Below are 20,337 nucleotides of genomic sequence, written 5' to 3' on the forward strand. Positions count from 1 at the left end.
AGTCGCCTATGGTAGAAATGACTAGGAATAATAAACCGCAGAAAAGGGTCAAACTACTTGCTCTACAAACAAGTGTTTACATGACCATAGGGACAAAATAGAATCAAATAATAAGAAAATATCCGTTTGCAACATCAAGCAGCAGAACAAGCTGTTTTTAACATCTAAAACTGAATGGAAGTGAATGAGACCGGAAGGCTCAAGCCAAAATGATTCGAATGGCTGCGGCCGCTCATACGTGAAGAATACGGTGAATAGGTGAATTGGGTAAGCTAAATTGTCCGTAGTGTATGTGTGTGTAAATGAGTGTATATGGGTGTTTCCCAGTGATGGGTAGCAGCTGGAAGGGCATTTACTGGGTAAAACATTTGCTGGATAAGTTGGCGGTTGATTCCACTGTGGAAACACATTTATTTATTAATAAATTATTAATAAAAAGACTAAGTCTTAATTAATAAATGAATGTTTGTATATGTATTCATAATACAAAATACCTAATGTAGTTTTGTTAACCAAATAAGTGGCTCTAATTGGATTTGCATAGTAAAGCTTTTTTTTTAAGATGAGGATTTTGTTTTTCAGCTGCTATAATCTTATAATTATTCTGCAGATTATTTCCAATTCTGCACAGAAATATATATAGGCTGTAAAAAAAAGTTCCACTGTCTTCCACTGTCAGTGTATAAGATCTCTGACACAGAATCCATTGGACATTCAAGATATTGTTACATGTACTGAAAAAAACAACAACTCAGGAAAGCTGTCAAGGCATTCAGAAAGTTAGTTTAGAAGCAGAGCTTCCTGATATAGAGAATAGAGAATAAACCTCTTTTTGGAGTGACCTTGTACCTTTGCAGATCTTTTTCATGCTCAAACAGCAACAATACTCGTATTATAATATACATAAAAGCACGTCCTCGTCAAACTAAAATATGCTCATTAGAAGAGGCATAATCAAGTCATTGTCTGCAAGTGTTTTTAAATGCATCACAGAGTAAATGATAAACAAGACAAAAATGGCATCACATAACATCCATGCCACAGTGAAGCTCTCCAAACTCACATCCTCAAGTGTTTATTTCTGAATGCGACGTGGCAGATACAATTCTATCTCAATAAGGAAGAAAAGGGCAGGAACATGTTATTAGTACATGCCCATCATGTCGGTACACGTCTAAAACTCTGCTGCGTTCCTTAACTGCCATCTCCCTAATAACAGCCTACATGAGCCCGGCGCCCTCTCCCTCATATATTCAATTCAATAGCCTTTGTCATTTTTAATAACACACTGAAAGCATCAGTGGCTAATGTGGCCTTCATTGTGAACACTTTCATTAGCTGCTCTCCTCTGGCATCTCCATCCCTCTTAAGCTCCGTAAGATCCGCTGAGGGACTTATCTCAAATCCGGCTCGCCGCGGGATCGTGCCAGGCATTAACGACTTCTCTCCCTGTCGTAAATCTGCCAGGTCATTTCAATTAACATTTGCTGAGGTGTCCCGGCGCCTAGAGTGGGCAACTCTTATCCCACTCTCTAAAGGTTGCATTTTCCATGCTTGGATGTAAGTGCCAGTTTCAGCCTCTATAAAGAGCTGTCTTTTTTTCCTAAAACGCGGCATTCATCAGTCTGCATAAAATGAGTTATGGATGAAACGATTAGCGCCGTGCCCTTGACCGAATTCCTCAGATTTGCTTTCTGAAGTTTACGCCGTTCGTTTCTCGAATTTTTAAGAATCAACTCATGCGTAAAATTAATGCAAATGTGCTTTTGTTGTGGCAATCAATTGTGCTTTAGGCATTTATGGCATCAACATATTCAGACGCAGTCCATTTTAACGGTTTTATATTATTATTAAAAGAGGTTATAGGTTTTTTTTTTTTCACAAACACGTTTGAAATGATATATAAATAAGCGTGTGTGTGTGTGTGTGTGTGTGTGTGTGTGTACAGCTCAGAGGAAAAAAGAAACCACTTGATAATTCTCAGTTTATGGACTTACAAATTTACAGTTATATGTTTAATAATACACAGCAAAATATGGGGACCCAAAACAACTCTATGGGTGTTAATTTCAACACTTTGAAAGTGTCTCATGGGGTCCACTCAAAACAGAGTTAAATCAACACTTTCAAAAGGGTTGGCACATTGACACCGAAGTAAGGGTTAATTTTAACTCTGGGAAGAGTTACAAAATGTAACTATATTTAACACCGCCTGGTGTAATATATTATTTTATTCAACTCTCTTGAGTGTAAATATGGTAAAAAACTCAAATAGACTGTAAATTACAAAAGAAAAAAACATTTTATTTGAAAAAATTCACCACTTCAACAATTCATTCAGTTTTTAAAATGCAACAATGTCAAATATGCTTTAAATGTTTTATTAGTACAGACAGTATCAACAAAATATGTATGACCAGTGCTCAAAAAGGCTGTTTCAGTCCTTTGGTCCAAACTTGATGTTTCATCAGTTTTCTTCTGAACGCATAGTTTTCTTCTGAAATTACATTTTAAACAACTTGGCGTGCAAATCTTTCACTTCGGGTGTTTCCTTGGTCCTCCATATCAAACACAGCAGTTTAAATGAAGGTATAAATGCTGGAAACTTGTGTGAAAACAAACTGGAGCTAGGAAATCTCATCAAGCATGTCCTGTGAATGAAGTGCTTCCCAGCCACAGGATGACCTTTTTATCCATGACGATGCAGTAGCTGCTGATCGCTCGTCCGGTGGTTCCTGATGCACGGATATAGGGTGATGCTCATCTAAGAACTCTTCAAGACTCCAGCATGACTAAGATAAATGTTTGAAAACAAATTGCAATCAAATTCTATGATATATTTAAAAGAACATTTAAAGTAAATAAAACATTCAAGAAATCTAAACTCACCTTTTGAAAATTTTCATGATGATCCACAACTTGACTCTCCCAGCTGGTTGAGGTGACAGGATATGGAAAAGTAGAAAAAACCCACACATCACTGTTGGATCTCCAAAAACAATTAGGTTAATCACTATGACTAGAACTGGAAAAACAGGCAGCTGTCTGTCCAGAATCCTGAATTTAACACAACACTTGGAGCAAAATTTAGAGGAGCTTAAAATCTTTTATATCATTTAGTGATGCTGACTTCCCCAAAATACTGGCCACAGTGTAAAAAATATTCATAAACTTACAGTTTTCTGTAAGCGTGTGCGTGTGTGTGTGTGTGTGTGTGTGTGTGTGTGTGAGCGTGCATGTTTCTTTACCAGATTCAACTTGTTGGGCCCTTTCAGGACCAGTATTGACGCCACCTTTCCTGGAGTCTAGCAGATGTTTCAGGTCCAAATATAATCTTAACTATTAGGATAAGCAGAAGAGGAGAAGTGCAGAGCAAAGAGCAAAACATTATTTAAGTAATATTTCACCCACAATACAAAACTTATCACCTTCATGTCATTTGTTATTCTCTAATGCTCTAATACCTTCTCAGCTTATTGTGAAACAAATACAGAACTTTATCAAACATACCTTCATTATTATCACCACATATGACCAAGAAGGTGTGCTTGGTCATTTCACCAACTCTGGAAATACACCATCCGTCTCTAATCAGCCACCGTCACAGGGTCTTGTGTTATTGTATAGAGAACTGTGGGTGTTAAAAAACAACAAAACATTAGTATCTAACACATATGCATAACCTTCAGATAAAAAAAAGAGAGATGAACATCACAAAGTATGCCTCACACTTTTTCAGATATCTTTTGATTCAGATGTTGATTATTGATAATAAATCTACAAATCAAACCTGTATCATCATTAGGCTGATCAAATATGAATCAGTTGATTAATTTTACAGACAGGTGGCTGTTTACAACGCACTAAATTGTCTTTAATAAAACGGAAATGTTGTGTACAGTACATGCTAAGTTTAGCCTAGTTTTAAGCACAATATCATGCGTAAGAAAAAGCTTGACTAAGATGTTCCTAACTACAGAAATAGCCTAACTTACTAACGTCAGACATCCCGAGTTGGGAAAAGTCATTTTCGGGGGATACAGAGTTGATTTGCGGGAGGTAGCGGGAGAGATGAGTACCTGAAGAGCGGTGGGGTGACTTGCGCGCGACGTACCTAAAGAGCGGTGGGGGTGACTTGCGCGCGACGTACCTGAAGAGCTGGGAGGGATGCGGTGGAGAGGGGTGTGCAAAGTGTTTAATGACCGGGCGGGAGACGCGCGATTTCCGGGAGATTATCATTCATTTGCGGGCATCTACTTAGGCATCTGGGAGTCTCTGTGCATTTGCGGGATAACGTTAACGTTAGTCCCGCAACTTCCGGGAGACTTCTGTAACGTCAAATGTCTGAGAAAGTGCAAACGCGGTCATTTAAAGACATTAATGTTAACATTCCGACTTTAATGGTTGTCAACACTTAATATAATTCAAGCGTACGTTATCACGCGAGTCTATGGACTAACGGTATATGGACGGCCACGAATGAACCAGTTTAAAAGGGCTGCGGTGTTTAAAATAACCAAATTAACATACACGGATAACAAACAATCATATATTTTAATCAGGAAGCCTTTTACAAGTAAGCATATGTTCATTTACTCACCAGATATGTTTTAGAAACTCTCCAGAGCTTATGGAAACCGTCCTGTGTTGCCGTTAGCATCCGGGCAGAGTAGGCTAGCGCTCCGGGGATTCCCTCGCTAGTTTGCTTAGAATTAAAGGAGAAGTGTCGATTTTATTTTACAGATGGGTAACAACGCACAAAATGGCATTAAGCGTGACAGAAATGTGTTGAACATGTACATTTGATGTTTTTATGCACTATGTATGCGTGAGCACATATAAAAACATTCTTGAAAAGAAGTCGATAGTAATGCAGTTAAGCTAGATACACAAACGACCATGAATGAACCGCAGAAGATTAAAATTGTCACTACATTCTAAAGTTATTAACTTAACAATATGTTTACAACTGTATTTCCTTAAAGAAAGTCAGTAAAATACCAACATTTAGGTAGTTTGACTCACCAGTTGCTGTTCTAAACTTCAGATGGAAAATGGCGTCTGGAAAATTCTTCAGTGACTGGGGCTGCATGAATTCCCGGATGTTGGAAATAACACCACCAAGTGTAAAAAAGATAACTCCTTGATTTCGCACTGAATAAAATCAATTCTAACTCTTATTATATTCATTTATCAAAATCTAACTCTTTAACGTCAACACTTTACTCTGAAATGCTTCAACACCGAGAATTTAACTCTGATGAATTTGCTGTGTAGGCAACACAGAAGCTCAGTGGTTAGCACTGTTGCCTCACAGCAAAAAGGTCGCTGGTTCAAGTCCCGGCTGGGCCAGTTGGTATTTCTGTGTGGAGTTTGCATGTTCCTCCCGTGTTGGCGTGGGTTTCCTCCGAGAGCTCCGGTTTCCCCCACAGGCCAAAGACATGCTCTATAGTTGAATTGAATGAACTTAACTGGCTGTAGTGTATGAGTGTATCTGAGAGTGTACGGATGTTAGGGTTGGGTTGATAGATAATGCTGTCATCCATTGATGATGGCCAATAGACATCACTCTGCTGAGCCGACATCGCGGTCCTCTGCCCCGCTCCGTTGCAGCAGCAACCTGCTCACAAAAGAATTGTTTATACTAATACATCTTAGTTTTAAAAGGGCATATTGGAACAAAAACAACCCACATCCGCACTGGTGTTTCACCTAGCTTTTCTGAATAGCCTCCTTCCACAGTATACCGCTGAAACCGCACATCACCTGACCACACACACACTCTGTCATGCACTGCTGTGTAGGCTATGCGCGTGTCTGACTCTGAGCATCAGTAGTCACCCTAGAGAGCAGTGCACGTTGAACAGTTTATTAAGGATTTACCGCTGGATCGCGTCTCACTAAAGTTGTTAAAAGTGATATTTAATTAATTTTGTCTCTATCTAACGACTCTCCAGTCTTTTGAATCTATCAGGTCACATGTCAAAGCGTCAGTACACTGCTTCAATCTTTCGATTTCATGTGTGTACTTAGTAATTTTAGCGAAAACCTCAGATACTGTTGGTTGGTTGCTGTTGGTTGTGCACCTTTTTTACCAACCAAGTTTGTCCATTATAACGACACAGATCACTCTGCCTATTCATGCCAGAGTCCGACAGAAAAAAAGTGATGGACAGGTGGTAATTTGTGTGTAACTTTATTTATTTATGTATTTATTCAGTATGGGGGCATGTGAGAGATCTCACCAATCATTATTGAGCATGTCTGGGGTAAGATGAAGGAGGAGGCGTTGAAGATGAATCCAAAGAATCTTGATTAGCTCTGGGAGCAAGAATGCTTTCTTTACCATTCCAGATGACTTTATTAATCAGTTATTTGAGTCATTGCAGAGATGTATGGATGCAGTCCTCCAAGTTCATGAGAGTCATACACAATATTCATTCAGTTTCCCACTACACCATGACTTTATATACTAAACTGTACAATATTTCTGTTAAGTGACAAGACTTTTGTCTAAGCAAAGTCAGACTTTACTCTCCTAATTAAATAATTAAAAATCAAGGCATGATCATATTTTATTTTGGTAAAATAATCGTAATCTAGAGGCCGTTGCCTTTCATATAAGCCACATCTGATACAAATTATCACCTAGAAGTCAAGTTATTATTTGTTGTTCCTAAAACTTGGATAGGCGACAAGACTTTTGTCTGGTAGTGTATATGTTGCAATAATATAGCAATAATGGCATGGATATTATTATAATAATTATGATTATATAATACTACCATTACAAGAATATAAATAAAAATAGTTTTTAAATAATACAATTAAAAAGTTAAAATAAATCCAAAACACACTGAAAACTGACCGGCCTGCATTGTCAAAATCTTACAACCACAAATCTAAATCATATTAAAAAGAAGTTATTGATATTCTTTTGATGTGTGTTCACCTAGAATATGAAAAGGCTATAGAGACGGTGTGGGCATAGCCTATTTATGAGGCCAATAAAAAGCAACAGCGGCCACCGAGCTGTATGTGGAGCAGATTCACTTCTCATTATGTAGCTTATTGCATTTTCTCTGGCAATTGTGTACATATTGAAGAATTTATTTAAGCAATGGCAATATGTACACTCTAATAGACAGAACAGCAATATTGGAATTTCCGACATGCAATAAATAAAATTGTTTTTGCATATAAACAGTTAAACCATATACAGTCAATTACAGCAATCTTTTTGTCCTACAATAGTTCTTGAAAATTGCAAATCATACTCACTAGATAGCTTTGGGAAACCTGAACACATACAAAAACTCAAGGATTATTTCAGTAAAACAGTGCTAAGTCAAAGAAAAGGCATTAAAATTTCTAAGATATCTGAAACAACAGTTAGTAGGATGAATAAATAAACAGAATGATTAATGAGGTACAAACCACCTGACAAATCTTTAAAAATGTGTCATCTGAGGTCACAAGAAGAGCAAAGTGCATAAAAGCTGTTCTTCTGCTTAAAGTTCAACAGCAGACATCTCTAAATACTTTAAGAAAACCCTCATGGACATCTGAATATGCATGCCGACTCAAAATGTCAATATACAGACACCTACATACAAAATTTTCATGATTGTGTACATACAAAGTTTTTGCAGAGCTTTAATTAACATTGAACTAAATGTTGCATGCAGGGCTCAGTTTAGGGCGGATAAACCTGCAACTCTAGTAGGCCGTATTGATTGCATTGTGAGATTTATGACTGATTCAGTGAGATCAATAGAAAGAGTCTTGCCGTCGAGGTCAAATGAAAAGTGCAGTGCAGGTATCTAATGCGATTGAATGGACCTACATAAAACATCCCTTTCAATGGAAGAAAGAAGCCGATGGTGGGTATAGAAACAGAAGCAGGACAATCGTCGAGTCACTGTAAGATATTTAAAGGTACAGTTCACCCAAAAACAATGCCATTTTACTCATCTTCAATTGGTTCCGAACCTTTGTGAGTTTCTTCTGTTAAACACAAAAGAAAATATTAGGAAGAATATTGTAAGCTTTTAGCTGTTGACTTTCATAATGGGAAAAACAGATACTATAGCAGTGAATTGGCTTCTAATATTGTTCAAAATAACCTTTTTTGTGTTCAATAAAAGAAAGAAACTCAAGTTTTGGAAGTGATTTTTTTCACAAATGCTCCCAATTATATTTTGAGGTAGCATTGATAAAATTTTGGGCATATATGCGACCAAAACTAGCAATTTCAAGCCCTGATTTACCGCATATTAGAGCACTGTGTTTCAGTTTTATGTTTACTTGATGCATTTAATTTTTTTTTTACTTGCTTTAGTTTTATAAATAGTTTGTTTCATTTATATGTGACTTTAGTGGCATATACATTTTAGTTAAGTGTTTAATAACAATATTCATTTAATACATTTCAGTGAGTTCTATGTTCAATCCCACTGTGCAGTTCTAATGAATTGAAATGGATAGAAAATCAATTGGGATTGGAATTGTTATCTGTCTGCTGACTTTGTGATATATTGTACCATGACCCATGTATCGTGATATGTATCATATCGTGAGGCCCTTGCCAATACACAGCCCTATACGACACTTCATGTTTCTGCCGCGCCATAGAGCGTTATCTGAATAATTTAGTTTTAAATAACATGTGAATATGTGCCTCCAGTGTGTTTTACTTCCAACTGTAGTGTGCACGGTGCATCAGGTATGCGACCCCCTTAAAGATGGAGTCTGCTTTAGCTTTGTGTATCAGTGACTACAGGATAAAGAACATTACGCTGGATGCAAACATTAAACGTACAAAAGCAAAAAAGCTTTATGAACCTTTTGCTAACAGAAATGAATATTTGCGCCTAACAACAGGTTTTAATCTTTGGCTTCGTTCTATAACACGGACCTTATCTTTCTATGAAAGTTTAAACTTTAAAAGTCTTTAAACAAGAGAGTAAAGTGTGAAAATGTTAATGACTGTCTGAGAAAAGTGTATAAAGTGTGTAGTGAGGGGTTTTACAGCCTTATAAAATCTATAATAAATGTAAAAATAAAGCTTATTACTTCGCATATTTTGCCTATCGCAGGTTATTTTTAGAACGTACTGTAACTCCTGCGAATAACAAGGAACGACTGTAAACAAACTACACTGTAAAAAATTATCTGAATTCTACACCTATTCTTCAAGTTGTCCGAACACAAATCGATTAAGTTTGTTTGAGTTAACCGACAAGCCTTTTGTTTTGTTTTTGTTTGTTTTTTTCAACCACAACCACAACAGTTTATCTGATTTCAAGGCAATTGATGGTACAGTAAAATTTTAGAAGAGGTCATGCAAATTATGAAAACATCAACCTGCAGTCTTGACACACTCCCCACAACATTCTTCAAAACTGTGTTTAACTGTTGTAGCGAGTCTACTGATGCCACGTCGCCCTGGTCACAAATTCACCCCAGCTGGAAACTCATCAGCACCGGATCGCTCACACCTGGACCTCATCAGCCAGGGAGAGATAAAAGCCAGCCCCACACAGGAGGAAAGCGAGCTTCATTTCCACATGACTCCCTGCGCTAACGCTTGTCTCTCTCTGTCTCTCCCACAGCCGAATCCAGCTCGTGACCGATCCAACACCAGAACCACCCTCTCACCAGCCTTAACCATCTCCCCGGAGGACTTGAGCACGCACCCCAAGAAGAGCACTCATTCACTCATATCATTTGTAAATAAAGCACCCTCCGGGGCATTGTTTGTAACTTTACTCAACTGTGTTTGTGTTTTCCCTCTGCCTCGCTACATCGTCTAGAAATGAAGTTTCACAAACTAATTTCAAGAGGAGCACGTGATATGATTGACTGCAGCTGGCCACTCATCTACACTCATTGGCTAGCCAATCGGATTGATCTAAACTCACTATAAGTAACCTAGCTAAGATCTACTCCCTTATCTTCGTTTCCCGAAGAAACCCCCCATCCACCCCTTCTCCTCCTTTCCTCTTTTGCCGAGGGAAACTCTCGAGAACACCTGACCTCGTACTCCCCTCACATGTTTTATGGACCTGGTGGGAGCCCTGGGCTCAATTATCTCCGAGCTCAGGGTTCTCTCCCGGGACAGCATGCCAGACCTGCTAACTTGCTAACAAGTTGTCAAACAGTATCTAAGTGTGAACTCTTGAAATGGATCTTCTAAAAGTGGTAAATGCTTCACTTCCCTCAGGGACTTTTCCAAACTCACTTAAAACTGCAGTTGTTAAACCCCTCTTGAAAACAATCTGATTTCTGAACGCATCATAGTACAGTGAGCGCCCTTATAAAGATAATCAATGATATTCGCCAATTCACCAATTATAACTATTCGCTTTTTACAGTGTATTTCTTAGACATATTGTAGATCACAGAGATTAACTACTGTTGTTTGTATTGTGCTTTATATATACATTTGAGTTTCCCAGAGATTGGTTGCGGCTGAAAGGACATCCGCTGTGTAAAAACGTGCTGGATAAGTTGGCGGTTCATTCCACTGTGGCGACCCCGGGTTATTAAAGAGACTAGGCTGGAAAGAAAATGAATGAATGAATGAATGAATGAATGAATGAATGAATGAACACACATTGGACTTGATATGATGACAGAAATGTTATGTCCGGGTGAGCTATCCCTTTAATACTTCTATTTTTCCGTTATTTACAAAAATCTGTCCAGTCAATCAGTCTATAAGGTTGTATCATTATAATTGCATGACCTGGTGAACTAGTTTCTTTTCTAGTTCTTGATTTCCAGCTGAGGCAAAACGATTAACCAGCAAAATCTAATAATGCCCCAGTTTCGGTACCGCATGTCATGTAGTCAGGAGGCAATCAATGCTCACTGTCAACACAGACTGTGGTTTACAATTCGTATTTATAATGACACAGCACTTTCACACTGCCAATTACGAGTCGTGTTGTACAGAAGGGGAAGAGTAAAAAGGTGTTTTACACGGTATGCGGCAAACACGATTTCCCAGTATATTTTCGGTGGGAGAGAGGCTTCACAATGGCAGAAGAGCGAACAAAAGCTATAGTCCTGCTGCTCTGGCGTACCCATACTGTGCCAAATAATAAAAAAAAATCTTTCAGCAGCCAACATGTTTTTAACCTGATCGAAGCTGTCTGAAAGCAGTTAGTTTTAATATGGTCTAATAACAACATAGAGAACATAATACTCTTAGTGAATATTTTCACAAGCTCTGTGCCATTTTATACATGCAGCAAATGACATTTGATTTAGTTATTTTAAGCACTAAATACAGTGTTAAAGTAACTAATTCAATCATGTATTTAACTACCTTATCGAAGGTCTTTCAAATTGTTCTAATATTAAGTCTTTTATTATGATTTTTCAAGCAAATCGTTGTCATTTTACAGTACAAAATAAAGGTTTTACAAAAAATGTTAATTAAGTCATTGATGTAAAGGGTTCATTTTTAACATCAAAAAAGTATTCAAATAAGAGATAAAGGTCTCAGAATGCCATTCAAAACCATATATAAATGTAAAACAACATAGAATTATGGACTACATGTAGCTTGTCTGTAGCTTTATTTAATATACAGGGTGGGCATTTATATGGATACACCTTGATAAAATGGGAATGGTTGGTGATATTAACGACCTGTTTGTGGCACATTAGTATATGTGAGGGGGCTTGTAAATAACTCATGATAGAATTAAAGTTACGTTAAAATCAAGCACACCATTGTTGTTTTCATGTGAAATTCCCAATAAGTTTATGAAGGTGTCTCCATATAAATGACCCACCCTGTAGATTGAATCAATATAATGTGTAAGTCAGTAAAGGTCAATCTTGAACTCAATTTGTTCAATTCTAACTAGATGTCAGAGCAATGATTAAGGTCACTGGAAATTTGCACTTTTAATGGGTTACTAAATAGAAAACAACCTTAAATCACAAGTTATGACAACTGTTAATAGATTCAGTTTAGATGATGTTTATTTCTATAGCGCTTTTACAATGAAGATTGTGTCAAAGCAGCTTAACATAGAAGTACTAGTAAATTAAAATGTTGTCAGTCCAGTTTTCAGAGTTGAAGTTTAGTTTAGTTTAGGCTGCTTTAAATTTCACTGCTGATAGTCCAAACACTTAAAGAGCCCATATTATACATGAAATAAGGTCATATCTTGGTTGTAAGGGTCTCCAACAACAGTCTAATATGCATGCAAGGTCAAAAAACACTTTCATGGTCTTATAATCTGCATTTATTTTTATCTAATTATCCCAGCGACTCCTGTATGAATCGTCCAGTGATTCATTTGTTCCCAAACCCCTCCTTAGCGCGAAGCTAATCTGCGCTGATTGGGCCGATGACAGTCTGTCGCGATTGGTCGACTGCCTTCAGTCAGAGAGGGAAATGGCCAATAGCTAATCAGCAATTTAAAAAGTAATCACAGTTCATACACGCTCGATAGTGTAGGCGTGGACTTTAGCTGCCACACTATGGCGAGTGGATAGTGCCACGGATAACCGAACGAAGGAGACAGTCGTGTACTCGCCATACCACACACACACAAAAACACACACACACCTCCGGATGACAACGCTCCCGCTTCAGCCCGCACCCGCCAGGTTTTAGCCTGAGAACCCGCTCCGTTTTCTGCCCGCCGCGCCCGGTCCCGATAGAGCGGAGAACACAACCAAATATCACCCAGTATACAGTCCAGACAGCCAAGCTGCACAAAGCACAAAGTACACAAAGCTCGTTCGTTCGTTCGCTCTCTCTCTCGCTCTCTCTCTCTCTCTCTCTCCCTCTCTCTCCCCGCGCCAGATTTCTGCGGCGCGGGAATAAATTTCCGAATAAATCGCGGGAGCAGAACTCTAGCACGGAGCTCCATAAACAAACAGCACGCGTCGCGTTTTTAACGTGACTTTGCACGCGATAAGATAATATATCCAGTTAACCTGATACAGTACAAGCGGTTACAAGTAACAAATCACAACTAAATACATTTGCAAGCTAGAGTCAACGAGGCAACTTTAACCGCACGTACTTACACTTGAGAAATGTAGGAAGAAACCCATCCTGACGTCCATCAGTTACTCTTTACTGATCCTTCCTTTAACAAACTCAGATGAAGTATTCTTTGTAGCATGTAGCTTCCAGAAGTTTCCAACTGCTTGGTTATAATGCTGATGTTTCATCTTTGGGTAGAGACTCAATATATCCATCTGCAGTGTGACTTCAATCGACCGGCATGTTTGTGTGCGTGTGTTTGTGGGTGTGCGTGTGTTTGTGGGTGTGTGTGTGTGTGTGTGTCTGGGTTACTGCGTCAGAGGGCGGGGCCTCAGGTTTGAAATCTCCCGGGTTTGCGCGTGCACGTGAAAAACTTTGTTTCGTTCGTACGTCATGGCGAAACACCTAATGAGTCGGTATCAAGGCGACTCGTTTGAAGCACTATGATTCGACTCTTTTATAGATGAATCAACAGTTTTAAACACTGTATTCTTACAGATTTAAGCCTTAGCTGGATACTTCACTTCACTTAGAGCTGTGTTACACACTACATGGAGGGGAATTTTCAAAAACCCATAATATGGGCTCTTTAAGAGTAAATCCATTGATGCGCCTCCACAAGTCGCAAACCAAGCAAGCCAGTGGCGAGGAACAAAACTTCACCAAACAGGGAGTTTACAAGGAGAGAACAGGAGAAAGATTGTGTATTAATCAGTCTTTGTTTTATTAAAATATATTTTAAATATATTTTTATTGGGGTCAAACTTACGTAGCCCACATACATTTTCAACATCTGAGCCAAATACTACATTTGACATCTGGCTCATGTCTTGTGTGCCACCTTAAAGACGGTGAATGATGAATGCCTCCTGGGCCAGAATTCTTTGCTACTTGGGCACTTAATATGTCTCTAATATCCTTTGTATCCTCTTTGCAAAGCCTGCATGTCACACATACACACACACACACACACACAGAGAGAGAGAGACAGACAGATGTAATGTTAAGAAGTTACAATTATTTAAATCATTAATATAAATGATTAATAATGAATAATTTTTTCTGCCCTCATAGTTTCAATAAATGAACAGCATTTTAATATCTAAAGCAGTACATTTCAAAGTTCTTACGGAGCGTTTTGTCTCTACGAAGGCCTAACTCAATGCAAAGCAAACAAAACAGAACTATTGAAATGAGCCTTTCCTTTAGTCTCAGGAAAGCCCATCCGCAGACAGTCCTCTAGGCCAAATATTTTCATACCGATTACATTCATTGTAATATCAGAGTGTGTCCACAGTCATTTCAAGCTTTAGACACCATATCCCACTGAAGATTCAATCCTTTATTCCTTGTCCAGCCTAAAGCAAACAGTGGAGAAATGACAGGTGACTTACATTTCCAGAACCTTGTCAAAAGTTATTGCTTCATGGCACAGCCGGGTCAGCCTGAGGACTGTGTAATCCAGGGCAATGCTTTAATTAAACACAGCTTTATGGGCTGTTTACACTGGCAGTGAAGGGGGTGGATAAGCATATGCTTCTCTGACAGGCAGCCGGTGGGGAACTAGATTAGATAAGATGTTACACGAACAAGATTAAATTAGAGGACAAAATCCCATGGACTGCAGGTACCTTCACGGCTCAGAGCACATGCCAAAAGCCATGGTGGTGTCATAGATGTATGTTCTAGTTATCCTGTTTTGTCCTTGTCTTGTGAGCTATGCACACTTATGATCAAGCAGATGCATCTTGTTTAAACAATGGGACGTCATGAGGTGGTGGGGTGAGCCTTGTTTACTGATAAAAATTCTCCTAAAATGGCAACTTCTGGTCGGATGTATAACAGATGTTTCATTTTGAACCCCTTCTGACTCCCTTCTTGTCCTTTACAATGTGTGGCGGGACATAAGAAATTGAACTAACACCTGAACGACTACGTCACTAGGTTGTGCCGGAAACAAAAATATTATTAATAATAATAATAATAATAATAATAATAATAATAATAATCACAACAATATTTAACAGGCACCTAGGTTCGTAGCCAAATTAGGGTGATCATAGAGACGTAAACTCAGAAAAGACACTTTATTGAAATACACAACATGGAAAATCCTTTTTAAAATGAACCATTTACAAAGAAAGACAACAATATTCCAAAACAATAGAATACGGTACCAGCAGAAGTTTGCAAGTGTCCACAACACCAAGGAATACACACACACACACACACACACACAAAACCCCTGTGAATACACAGGAAACTTATTCCACACAGCAAAATCTGTTCAGCACAGCTATCAGTGTATACACACACACACCAATACAATGCGCACCCCCCCCCCCCCATAAACCAAATGGGTTTCAAAGACAAAAGACAATTACAAAACCAAAAAAGAAACTATTAAGGAAAAATAAAAATCACAACCAATAAGTAAACAATTTAGAATGGACCTGAACAGAAAGGGAAATTAGCAAAAATCACTCGAATGCTTAATAAAAACACAAATCACAATACAAATATAACAAGACAAAGAAACTATTAAATTATAATATATAAAAGAAACAAAACCACATTCTTGAGATCTACCTCCTGAGCTCAAACTTCCCTCTCGCCTTGCAAACGGGAGGAAGTCCTGGACTCTAGAATCTTATGAGCTCAGATTCCAAATACAGATTTATTGATACGTCTGCCAATATGTCATAAATTGTACATAAAATAGAGAAATTGCACTTACTAATATAAAGGTTAAAATCTTTTGTAACATTGCAAACTTTAGATCAGATTTTAGATTTTTTTAAATACGTCTATCTATTAGAATGTAGAATGGGTTAAAATATATATATATATATATATATATATATATATATATATATATATATATATATATATATATATATATATATATATATATATATATATATATGAGCAATATCAAACGAGTAGCAGTGCAATATGGCTGTATATCAGGACTGGTGGGAGGTGTGCGTTGCCTTAGTGCCCCCACCAGTGCCGATATACAGCCATATCGCACTGCTACGAGTGTCATATTGCGTTTATACAACAGTTTGACGGCATAATTGTATATACAAAAACTAAATCAAACATGGAGAGTCACAAAAACCCTTTTGTATGAGGAACTACTTTCTTCCGGATTCAAATCATAAGCTGACAGTTAAACAGTTGAGCGTGCATCTTTTAAACTTTAGAGCTTTAGTGTCTGCTTTTTGCTGGTTGTATGTGGGCGGAGTAATACACAAAGGGTAAAGAGGCTGTAGGAGTTCTGATATTGCAGAATATCGCACGGCTATCAGCCAATCAGATTTGAGAACCAGACAGAACTGTTGTATAAATATATATATATATAACAAATGCTCATATTATTAAGACTTGGTGGGGGGAAAAAATGTAATTTAATGCAGTGCTTTTTGTACAATCTGAGACCCACTTTATATCGGACATCACTCAGCCAGTGGAGATCGCTGATTTTTAAAGAAAACAGACTTTAAACGCGTCAATTTTGCATTGGCATTCAGTTCACCGGAAGCGCTTAACCCAGGTTACTGGCAAATTAAAAGTCCTATTAGCTTGCTTCAGCATATACCCTATTCTTCTTGGTATCGCGATACTTCAGCTGGTATAGTATCGTAAGATTAATTAACGGTATTGTGACAGCCCAAGTCCTGATCCAGGATCCACTTTCCTTTAAGTGCAATGTTTCTCTAAATGTGGGCAGAGAGTTCTTGGCAGCAAAGTAGCTCCCAGATCAGGAAAAAGTCTCAGGGAAGTGTCTAATTCTTGACACCCAAGAACCCAACCATAGAGGCCTGGCTGTAGTTCACTTCCAGCTGTTGTTGCACACTGGAGAGGGGTGAAGGTGCACTGACTTCCAGCACGGTCGGGTGGGAAGAAGCTCTTATAAAATTGCATGTGCTGAAAGCATTTAAAGTTGTGTCAGTGAAGCGGGCAGCTCATTCATCATGGACTGTAAACCTCCCTCTGCAGTCTACTGTTTTCACTGAGCTTTGACAGGCAGCAGAGCTACAGCTGCATTTGCCTGCACACATACTGTACACACTGCACACACATATGTACTAGAGTTGGTCACGGGGCTTCTAGAGAGCAATAGCATCATGGGAATGATTATAAGCAGGGCAAAGGGGGGCAAAGGGATTTCTGAAGTATGTTTGCACAAGCACAAAGGCTTCTGGAACAATCTGCATATGCATGTTCATACAACAAGATAGTGCAGTGTTTTATTTAACGCGCTTTGAGAATTTGGTTTTGAGCTTTTACATTCCTGAGATTCAGCAATTCCAGTAAAGAGAATGGCTTTTTAATGGGTTTCCAATTTAACAAAGCAAACAACAATCAAGACGGCACCCATCTGGCCTCTAGAGCATCTCTAAAGTTATTGGAGTGGCACAGAGTTTTGTTAATGTGCTTTTGGAATTACTGTGTTAAAATTAATCATACAGGATAGGAATAGTGAAGAATTTAGAAGCTTTATTTCTGAATCCTCTCAATAGTAAGAGTATATGAAGTATAAATGTAATTTACGGCTGAACTGTATTTGTTATTATTCATATGGCATGATTTAAACATTTGTTGCAAAAGTGTTTCTCATTAGAAAATATAATTTCAGTTTGTTTCATTACCATGTCCAGGGGTTTTTCAAACTGGAGTATAGTTTGAAGAAATAAAGAGGCACAATTATGTACATAAAATAACCTTTAAGTTAATAAAATAAAACATATATATAAAATTAAAATGTTTGAATATTTAATTATTTTAAACAAACACTTTACTATACAATAAAAGACAAAAGCACAATTATGAAACTGGTTAATTTCTCTCACCGGCCACTTTATTAGGTACACCTTACTAGTATCCGTGTTAGACCCCCTTTTGCCTTCAGAATTTCCTTAATCCTTCGTGGCATACATTTAAAATGCTTTTGAATCAAAAGATTTTGGTCTATTTCGACATGATAGCATCACGCAGTTGCTGCAGATTTGTCGGCTGCACATTTATGATGCCAATCTCCCGTTCCACCACATCCAAAAGGTGCTCTATTGGATTGAGTTATGGTGGCTGTGGAGGCCATTTGAGAACAGTGAACTCATTGTCATGTTCAAGAAACTAGTCTAAGAAGATTCGCATTTTATGACATGGTGCGCTCTCTGTAAACCCTAGAGACGCTTGTGCGAGTAAATCCCAGCAGTTTCTGATATACTCAGACCAGCCCGTCTGACACCAACAACCATGCCACGATCAAAGTCACTTAATGACCTTTCTTCCCCATTCTGATGCTCGGTTTAAACTGCAGCAGACCGTCTCGGCCATTTCTACATGCCTAAATGCGTTGAGTTGCTGCCATGCGATTGGTTGATTAAAAATTTGAATTGATAAAGTGGCCGGTATATGCATAATAATATTTATTAAATGAATAGAAATGTAAATAATGCAAACAAATAAATACAAATTAAATTAAAATGAATAATATAAAAAAGTAAAATAAACATAAATGTGTAAATAATGTAACTTAATATAAACATTATCCATTATCCTAACATCCACAATTATCTTGCAGAAATATTGCATTCATTGCAGAGGAGCTTTTTTTTCCATCTCTGACACATTAGCAACAAACCAGATAAAAATGGTTTTAGCCTGTGGGTAAAAAAAGAAAAGTGTCCAAACACATGTCACACTTCATTACGAAACTGCCTTGTGCACACTGGATTTAATTTACTGGCCAATCTGGTTTCGATGAGCAACAAACTAAAGAAACAGACTGCCATGACGAGTACATCCAATTTCCCACTAGGCTTAACCATCACCTAGGGGAGTTTCATATAGTGAAAACTTTAGAAATAGCACTTTTACGAAAGAATAGTTGTGATGTCTCTGCAGGGGCACCCAAAATAACCCTGGAGGGTGTAAGCAATTTTTCTGAACCTTGGACTAAACAAGCACAAGGCCGTCTTACTGATATTAATGAAAAACATCAGCCCTTGGCTGAGTCGCCTCTTTTCCACTGGTCAGAGTCCCCGCATTAAACTTCCTCTTTCGCCTGGAGAGTTATTTCGTCCCGACTGAGTCAGCAGGTCTACCATCTCCATTCACTGCCAGCCGTATCTCCTCTTTCTCTCACGATGATTCACAAACGCACACAGATGGGCAGATACGGATGCGCTTGCTCATGACAGGCTAATATATTGCCTCGTTCACCGTCACACGTCAGTTTCAACATACACGTCAATTCACACACTTTGTCTTGACTTCTATTTTCTTGGTCTCTTTCTTAGTGCGGGAGATCCAGGGCATTGCACAGCTTGATTAAAGCTTTGGGGAAGACGACGACAATGTAATTACATGGATTGATTACACAGGGGGAATTGGAACACAATGGGCGTACATCACAGACAGTGTGTGTGTGTGTGTGTGTGTGTGTGTGTGTGTGTGTGTGTGTGTGTGTGTGTGTGTGTGTGTGTGTGTGTGTGTGTGATTTTGTATGTGTGAGAGTAAGAGAAACACTTGCAATTACGCTGCTAAATGTTGCAAGCACCCTGTGTGAGAAACGGAAAGCAACTGAGCAAGGAGAAGCTAAAGGAAACTAACGTAATAGTTCAAGGAAGTAGTCAGATAAAAACCCCAGGCTCATTGGAAGTACGTGCCTTGGGCTACATTTTTACAAATATGTTGCTCCAGTTACGTTTCTTTGCAGTTTCTGATCACACATCCGATAGAGGGCGCTGTCTAATGTGTTACGAATCTGAAATACGTTACTTTAGCTGTGTTTTGTTGCTGCATGTCAATTACATGTCTTTCTTGTAATGTCCATGAGAATGCAGAGCTTGTCGTACATATAATTTTGCAATCTTATAATTATAGTAGTAATTTTCGCACATTAAAAAATTTATTTGACCTCATGTTGTTTAAATCGTGTCGACACACTGCCTCCAAAACGTTCATCCATCATATAAAAAAATCAATTCGGGCTAGAGGTCTGCATTCCCACGGCTGTAAATTTCCGAATAAATCACGGGAACGGTTGGTAACGGGTTTAATTTGGGACGGGAGCGGGCTGTCTAGCAATATCGCGGATATTGCTATGCGAATGAGAGAGAGAGAGCTTTGCCTGTGTGTGTGTGTATGTTAGTGCGCGCGCGAATGAGAGAGAGAGAGAGAGCTTTGCCTGTGTGTCTGCTTGGTGCTTGTGTGTGTGTGTTAGTGCACGCGCGCATATGAGAGAGAGAGAGCTTTGTCTGTGTGTGTGTGCTTGGTGTTGTGTGTGTGTGTGTTTATACAGACAG

The 20,337-nt window shown here is 38.5% G+C and overlaps 1 long non-coding RNA gene across 2 annotated transcripts; it reads right to left on the minus strand.

Annotated features, from left to right (window-relative positions):
- Positions 1-2,283: 2,283 nt before the first annotated feature.
- Positions 2,284-5,085, minus strand: LOC148679820 (uncharacterized). 2 transcript variants are annotated; one of them, XR_015945265.1, is made up of 6 exons: positions 5,026-5,085; positions 4,601-4,705; positions 3,511-3,631; positions 3,249-3,339; positions 2,890-2,932; positions 2,284-2,792 (listed from the first exon to the last, which is right to left on the minus strand). It is a non-coding gene; the product is annotated as an uncharacterized LOC148679820 (long non-coding RNA). The 2 variants fall into 2 exon arrangements; XR_015945264.1 differs by lacking the exons at positions 4,601-4,705; positions 5,026-5,085 and having other exon boundaries at positions 3,249-3,334; positions 3,511-3,637.
- Between the last annotated feature and the right edge of the window lie 15,252 nt (positions 5,086-20,337).

Source organism: Danio rerio, chromosome 19 (genome assembly GCF_052040795.2).
Source record: "Danio rerio strain M-AB ecotype USA chromosome 19, GRCz13ab, whole genome shotgun sequence".
Classification (NCBI taxonomy): domain Eukaryota; kingdom Metazoa; phylum Chordata; class Actinopteri; order Cypriniformes; family Danionidae; genus Danio; species Danio rerio.